We start from the raw sequence: 9,052 nt of genomic DNA, 5'->3' as shown, positions 1-9,052 counted from the left end.
CTCCACTGCCAGCTGCTTGCTCCAGGAATTTTTACGGAATGGGATTTAAAGGGACAGCTACAGTAGGGTAGTAGACTTTCAATTGCAGACTGTGTAAGACAGAAGCAATATTGGTGAGGGGGTGGGGGGTGTGTGTGTGTGTGTGTGTGTGTGTGTGTGTGTGTGTGTGTGTGTGTGTGTGTGTGTGTGTGTGGGGGGGGTGGGGGATGGGGATGGGAAGGGGGATAATCCAAGTCCCGATATCATTCAATTGGAAAATTTAACGATCCTATCTGTGTCGAAGGTGGAACTTAATAACCTTGTTTTATTAACCAACTACTATTTATTTATTTATTTTTTCATTATTATGGTGAATGCAATTCAGGTGTCATTCAAAGCATGAATACATGGTAGATAACCAATACAATAAGGCTTAATGGTTTTGATCAGGGGTAATAAAAAAAAATGTTTTTACATTAACTTCTCTGAAATAATTGAGTTGTACAGTGTTAACTCCTTTTAGCTCATTGATAGTGTCTTATCACCTCAGGTGTTACAGTTTGAACACTTATCATTTTCAATTGGGAATATATTGTCATGCTTTTATTAGTTTCCCATATATTATGGCATAACTCTTGAAGTTACTGCAGTAAACTACAATAAATAAGTCCACAAACCCAATGGTCACATTTACCCCAACTGATCACATATAATGAAAGGGGGAGTATGTTCTACACTATATTTAGAATGTATTCATAAAAAAGACACACATATTATTATACATTATGTCAGGCTTTCTCTTTTTAATTGATTTTTTTTTTAAAAAAAGGTCATTTATTGCAGGTTTTGAAAAAAAAACAAACAAAAAAAAAAAACACAGTCTTTCTAGAAGCATTGGAACGAAAGACCCGATCATTTTCACAAAAGAACATCAATAAAAAGGCATCAGATTTGTATGGTGAAGTCATGTAAACTCTGGAAGAAGGAGTAATATATAAAGAGGGAAATCACTCACCTGCTTTCACAATCAGACTGCCATTGTCGAGTCCATTCATCTTCCATGTGGGCTCAGCGCTCTTACAGGACCGTTTGCCAGAGATAACTGAGTAAAGCTCTTTTTTTTTTTTCAAAATAGAAAATCGTTAAACACGATTAAACTGTAACATTGATTTGTTTGATCTCATAATTAGTATCATCCACTGCCCTTTCTGCACCAAAGGCATTGCATTAAAAAGACATTAGATCACATTTTAGGAATTACATAATAACAAAGCACGATATCTCTCTAACAAATACCTAACACGTGGACCACGATTGCATGGAGTTTATGGATGAGCTAGCCCAGAGCTATGCAGGCAGGGGCTTTTTGAACCAAGCCTCTGGTAGGGGTGTACAGCAGGGGCCTCCAATGTGTCACTGATGGTTTGTGTTTGTTAAAGTTCTGCACACAAACATTTACAAGATCATTCTGAACACCTCCTCAAATTCAAGTCAAGTTTAATTTTAATGACATTTTTTAATCAACATTTTTACTACCCTATGCACAATTTGAAGTGGTAAATTTGAAAGAAATATGATCATTTGAAGGGGAATAGAAATACCCAGACTTATTGATAACTTCATTTGGTCTGAAAATATATTTGTGTCTAAGTATTACCCCACACTATATTGTCTTTTTTTGATAGTATCCCATAGGAAATCCAATGGTATACTCACAGGTCGTCCATACGAATAGAAATCCAAAACTACAACTCCGAGGAGAGTTTGACTAATCACTAGTTACCAAGAGCAAGAAAAATGATTCTTAGATTCTGTTTATTCAAGTCTTCTGACTAGTTTGGCGAGAAAAACTCAGTTGGCGAGTAAAATAATCTATGATATTAGAAAATAAGGGGTTAGCACTGGGACATTTCAATAATGTGTCTAACCCACTATATACAACCCCCTTTGCTTATCTTATTATGGGCTTGTCTAATGTCTAGACATTGTCTCCTCCTCCTCCTACCCCTTTGCAGTTATAACCTTCTTTGCTTGTCTTATGAGCATTGCTGGAGAATACATCTAAATGATGGGGCGCTTGATTCACTGTAAGTCTGAAATATTAATACACAGATTTAGGACAGAGAATAGAAGGGTATGGAATGGGTTATGTAGCCATACAGTAAAACCAGTGGGATTTTTTCATGGGCCACTTTTGAGATTAACCACCTAATGGGACATGCACTGATGGGCCGAATGGTCTCCTCTAGTTTACATTTTTCTTCCTTATTTTTTATTATTTCTTTTTTTTACTGTTTCTGTACCTTTATGATGTTTGCAATAATTTTGAGATTTTTAGAGCAATTTGTCAAATCCCGTGTTTTAGGAGCTTTCCAGTGAGTTCAGGAGCTGCTATTCTGTTCTAGTTGCCATAGATAAATACTGTATAACCTAGGCTAGATCAGCCAAAGCATCTTTATAGAATCAAGAGCTAGCGCCATCTAGTGCTCCTCCACAGTGGAAAGTGTATGAGGCTTACTAAATATAAAATGGACTTAGTTGATCTAGCCTACATTATATATGCATGTCAAAGGCAGGCAACTAGTACTGAAATGCAGCTCCTGAACACCTTGTCAAAACACCTGAACACAGAGCTGTAAGAAAAAAAGCCCATACACATACTGAGTAATCACAATAGGAAGACTGATTGTCAAAATCATGACAGGGAAAAGGAACAGGAAAACAGTGTAAATTCACTTGCTCTTAACTCTCTTTTTTATAAGTGTCTGGGGGGAGTTGCCGTACATTTATCCAAACACAATGAAAATCAACACATGGTTTGTTCATACTGACAAACAAAATCAAACTCATTGTTATCTAAACAGCAGCTGGCTGATCCATTATAAAGGACCACTGTATTCAAATGAGCTCTTTCAATATCTGTGTATGATTAGGGACAATTGCAAATTGTGATGACAATGGGAAATACTTAATAGAGTAACCCAGCATATGCCCATGTATATGTATATCTATCTATCTATCTATCTATCTATCTATCTATCTATCTATCTATCTATCTATCTATCTATCTATCTATCTATATATATATGATAGATATATATAGATATATATATATATATATATATTATATATATATATATCTATATATTAGATCTATATCTATATATATCTAGATATATAGATATAGAGATATATTCTATATATATTATATATAATATATCATTAACTTCACACCCCCGGTGACACCAGCTCCCGGCTATATAGGAATTTTTAAGGAAATGTAGTCCTGCTGGTCTGGCGCAGCAGGACTTCAATTCCCAGGAGGCCATATTAGATGGCATAATTGGACAATGTGATTGTGTACTTGATTGAACAGCTGCCGTTAATTAAACAATTGGGAGCCTTTTAAAAAGGGTAAGGTCAACCTGTTGGTTGAGGAGAGTGGTCTGGAGAGTGGTCTGGAGAGTGGTCTGGAGAGTGGTCTGGAGAGTGGTCTGGAGAGTGGTCTGGAGAGTGGTCTGGAGAGTGGTCTTTTTGCAAGGTAGGACTTAAGAGTCCTGGTATTTGGAGCTGGTAAGCAGCTTAGCTGCCCGGACTGTTAGTTAGGGAAACTTGCTGTTATAGTTAGTACTCTGTTAAGGAGTTAGGCTTTTGTTTGTTTATTTTGGATGTTTTGTTGAAGCACTGTAAAAAATAAACACACAGGTACCATCCTGTTTAACTTGCATTCCGGGAAGTTTGACTTTCTTTTATGGTAGACGACAGTGTAAAAGGTCCAGAGAAGTGTGCCTCTGTATGCATGGTCAAATATAAAATGAGTTTTTGAAAAGTTTTCTTGAAAAAACATTGTTTTTACAAGTAAGTAATAGATAATACATGATACACAGAAAGGTCTATTTCTAGGCAAACACGTAGCAGCTTCACATGCTTTTTGGTTAAAGCCCAGCTAGAATACAGTAATGATAAGATGCTTCAAATTAATGCTAGTGGAGTACATTGAATTACAGGCAGCATTATTTAATTGTAATGGATTGTATTCAAAGCTATTGTAGTTTTGCCATGTTTATATTATACTGTCTTTGGTGTGCAATAGCACCATGAAATGTTAATTCGTGCTGAGAATGAGTTGTCATTTTGAAATCCGCTAGTGACTTAAGGTTTTATAATTGTGATTTAATGTTTAGGGTTATGTGTAGCATGGGTGTTCCTGGAGCATTTGTCTTTTAGACGAAGCATCACGAGCTTGCAAGGTTTTCAGGCAGGAAATCTATACTATCATTAATACAGTTCCCAGTACATTGCATTTATTCATTGGTAAAACTATAAGCCAATTACTGGCAAGTTCCCATCAACATATAAGGCATATAAACCTCCTCCCCAACCACCACCACCACCTCATTCCCAGCCTCGTTCAGAGGGGGAGAGTGTATGATGCTTCTCTGCCTGATGTATTTTGTTCACCAGGTTGAACACATCGCTTTATTATTATTAGATTTATTATTTTATTCTTCGTTTTTTTAGCAGGTGGCACCGTAATGCTTAGAAGGATGAGGCTGTGCGCCAACTATAATTAGTCTACTTCTAGTTTTTCTTCAGCCATTGTTTGAGTTAAATATTTTTTTAAGATTTTGTATTATAGTAAGGGTGGTTATTTAACACGATTGTGCTGGCTGAAACCCAATTAATCGCAAAAATACAGCTCAATGTTTTACTTTTTAAATCAATTAACAAACAGTGACACTTCCCAAACAGTGACACTTCCCAAACAGTGACACTTCCACATTCCCCTTGGCCTTTCTGTTTAATGATTTCAGGAGTCATGTTACTGTGTGTAACCCAGAATAGCCAATAACCTTGCTTATTTATATACCATATTCAAGTCCATATCTCCAAAAGTTAATGTTTCAGCTGACAGTTAGACTTCTTCAGGGAACCGTCAGTGGAGATTGCCTGTGTGCTTGCTTTGAAAAAGGCTGTCTGAGTATCAGCTAAAACATTGGCCTGGAGATTTGACTGTCCCTTTCATAGATGTTCTTTTAATAATAAAAAGGTTGTATATCGACTGCATATAACAAATCTAAAAAGCTTTAGCTTGTTGTTGTAGGCAGTGGTATTTATAGGGGCAACTTTGGGTAACAAAGGGTAACAAATTTTTTAAATAAAACAAATATGGTAATTCCAATATTGATACATATTTTGTAGAGTAATTATCTGAAAATACTTCAATTACTCATTAATATATATGAAGTAAGAAACACAAGCTCAGTTTTGATCACATGTAAAGAATGTGCTTGTCTGCTATTCAGTTGTGACAAACAGTAAATCTTTAGTAGCCCGGTGAGGCTTTGATCTAAACTTGGAAATTTGAGACATCAAGATTCCTAATCTTTATTTTAAGTATAGCAGATTGCTGAGTACTCTATTGCTCATATAAAAAGCACATTTGCTGCAAAGTGATCTTTTACAATGTTACATGTATATGGGCCTTGAGACATTTTAAACCCATATTTTTAGATGTTGGAAGAAACTATATGTATATATATATATATATATATATATATATATATACATATATATTATATATATTGGTCGGTTGCAACAACATTAATGTAAATGTAGATTGCTTTGTGATACATCTTAACCTGCCAGGACTGTAATGAGAAATAGGAGGTTATTAATAAAGCGAAACAAATGTGAGTATTAGTGCTTTGACTGCATTTAGTTGCAAATAATTCTAGAGGTGTGTACAGTAACTAAAGTGTTGTACAAGAGATATTCACATATTGACCTGACAGATTGGTATATATCACCGCAGTGCCACACAGAATCGTACATTATTGTTATTTTGTTTTTAAATTGGGGTTTTGCTCCTTGCAGTAGCGGACAGTTGGGAAATGTGTTTCTGCAAATTGAATTAATAGGTCTGTGCGGAAATTAGGCAGCACCGAGGGAAGCTTGTGGTTTGCAGACATCTTGAACTCTCTGCGAAGCAGTCTCTCTGGAATCCTGTGGTTTGTGTACATACTGACACTGCATATTTAAAAAAGACTGATTTCCAATACTACCAGATAATTGTGTGACAAAATTAAAGTACTTGCTAAACAATGGCAGAACTTTAGAATCTAGATATTTAACACAAATTATTTTTTCTTTATCAATTGCAGGTAACACACATGCATATTTCTTGAAGTACTTTGAATTTGTCTCTATTGATACTGTAAATGCACATATGGTTACATGGTAATTGCAGAAAATGTGAACAATTGTCCAAACATTTAATTGTGTAATAAAATAGCAATGTAACAGTTGTAATGTAAAAACAGTTTTTACAACACAATCAATTAAATATTATACAGTGGCCCTACAATAATACACTGACTGGGTTATGGATTAACAGAGTGTTTTGGTTGTAATACAATTCAGTTATGAAAATGTTATGACACTGGTAATCTACCATTGTGTTGCACCATTGTCAATGCCCTTGTTCTACCAGTGCCCCATAGTACAGAACCACTACATTACCACTGAAGATTCAGCTGTAGGTGTTGACGTCACTAATTAACTACTGGAGACAGCAGTAGATGACAGCTTTGCATCGTTTTGTATTTACTTGGAAGCAGATGTCCTGCATTGAACGTGATGAAAATTGTGGGTAGCTGAGATGCAAGTTCTTGTAGTGCAAAAATTAATGATCTTAATGAGTCAGGGCACACTTTTAATTGAAAAGTGATAATTTAATTGCTCCCTTTAATGAGAGGTCATTAAAGCAATATGCGATCATTAACTTAAGAGAATGAAATGGCTGTTGCTGTTTGCTTCTGGCAAAAACCCTGCCTTCTCATTTAGTTGTGCCTAATTTATTCTGCTGTGGAGTTCCTGACTTCTGTACTTCTAACACACAGGAACAACCCCCCCATTTAAATGATGCAAGACCGATTTTGTAAATTAAAAGCAACAGGGTTGAAAAGTAATTTCATTTCCGCCTGTGCTGAGCAATTGTGAGCTTCTCTCTGAGACTCTTGCTCTACTGGGTAACAACGAACATCTCTGAGACCTATTAATGACTCTTCAATGAGTGCAAGAAAAACGGCACATCTAGGGGAACTTTGCAAGTCATCATAAGTTTATAATTTCAGTTTCTATAGCATTGTCATGCAAGCATTGCACAAGAGGTAGAGTGAGCGTGTTGAGATGCATGTTTGTGTGCACCAAGTGTCTTAAGTTACATTTCTATGTGCAATAGATATTGCTGGGTGATGCATTTTGGTAACTGATAATGCTCACCCCAGCTGGGGAAATGGAGCATAGGTAAACAAGCTCTATAACTACTTGTTCAAACATATATGATTGTTTTGTACAGTGTGCTTAAGACATTCACAAGTGGGGCATGAGGATAGATTGCAGTAGAACCCAGTCCAGAAGCATTGGATTGGATCATTGTAGTTCAGAATGGCTTTGCATAATATCGGTCCATCGCATAACTAGAAAGTACTGTATAGTAGCAGCTGTAATAAATTGTTGTATAAACCTATCATGAAAAACGTTCCTGTAGAATATGAACAGATTCTTTAGCCATAAATACTTTAGTTTGAAAGCTAAATATCATGGGTGTAAATTCTGTCATTGGTGACAATTTTTTTTATTGATTTCAATACAGCACAAGTTCAATGTCTGGGAAGCCCAGCGGATGTTTAGACAGAATAAGAGAAAATTCAAACTTTCAGAACTATAGCAAGTTCAGATTCAGTGGTCAGATCAACAGCAAGATTGAATAAACATGGTTGTAAATTTCCAGCATGGATGATTTTACATTTTTTAGTAGCAATGAGATCAGGAACAGATTTTAAGAATTAGCTTCATTTTTATTGTATGAGTTCAACGTGAGACACAGCACATCCAGTGAAACAGTGTTTCTTTTGCGTGTGTGAGAATGTTCTTTTGAAGCACAAGCAGTGTTAAAGTGAGCTTTCCCATATTGCCCCACAAGTGTGCCTCAAGCCTTCCCTACAAACATGACCAAGCTGACCCGAGAAGAATTCAAAACAAAGCCTCCAGGTTGTGAAAGAATAGTGCATTTGCCCACTGTGCAGTTGTGTGTGCATTCAGTTGGAGGGATTATTTAAAACATTAACAGTTCATGAACTCAGATTTAATTGTCAACCCATGCAGTGCAATTCCTCTGTAAGTTTGTGGTCAGCCCACAACACTGGGCATTTCAATGAAAGAGTTCAGGATTTTAAAATAGATCTATATTGGCAGGGCTTTAATAAGCAAAAACAACACAAGCAAGGCAAGCAAGTGTAAAATTGTATTGACCTAAACTGTATTTACCCATGATCAACCTAACATATCCAATGACTGAGCTGCAATTTACACACAAGCATATACCTCAGCACTGCATCATAGGTGGAGGTGTTTTAAAGGATGGATAATATTTTATTTCTGTTGCTTGGTTCTGGTCATACAGTTATATCAAACACAGGTGTAGATTTAAGTGCAAAAACAGGGGTCCAATTACTGTCATGAATGGCCATGCCAATCTAGGTTTGACAGGTACAATGAAATAAATTACTTTACAATCTGGATCGAGATCTAATTGGTTCAATTAGACCACTTAAAACACACTAGGAACACAGACCATGACTGGAAGGGCCACCTTTGGCCACCCTTCATTAAATATCCTTAAATCCTTAAATACAGTTGGATGAAGCATCAGATTATGACAACGAGATTTTTTTTTTTTTAAATCTCAATAGTTTTTGTCATGTTAATGTGTTCTGCTACTAACTCTGAAGGGTACCAAACTTTTTACTCAAGTGTTTAATCCGGCTGTTTTTTTTTTTAAATACCGTAGAGCTCGCATCATTTCTTCATGATCCAGAGTCCTGTGTTCAGAGGGGAATTAAATTGTAATTTGTTTGTCTGCGGGAGAGAGATTTAAACAGACCCGCTAATTGCAGCCTTTTCCTTCATACATAACTAAGCTAAATTTAAATAAATGAAAACTGGCAACTCTCATAGATGTGATTCTTTGTGTTAAAATATCCCTTGATACAAGGATGTAAAAAAGAAC

The sequence above is a fragment of the Polyodon spathula genome, chromosome 7 (assembly GCF_017654505.1).
Source record: "Polyodon spathula isolate WHYD16114869_AA chromosome 7, ASM1765450v1, whole genome shotgun sequence".
Classification (NCBI taxonomy): domain Eukaryota; kingdom Metazoa; phylum Chordata; class Actinopteri; order Acipenseriformes; family Polyodontidae; genus Polyodon; species Polyodon spathula.
Note: the sequence above shows the minus strand (reverse complement) of the source record.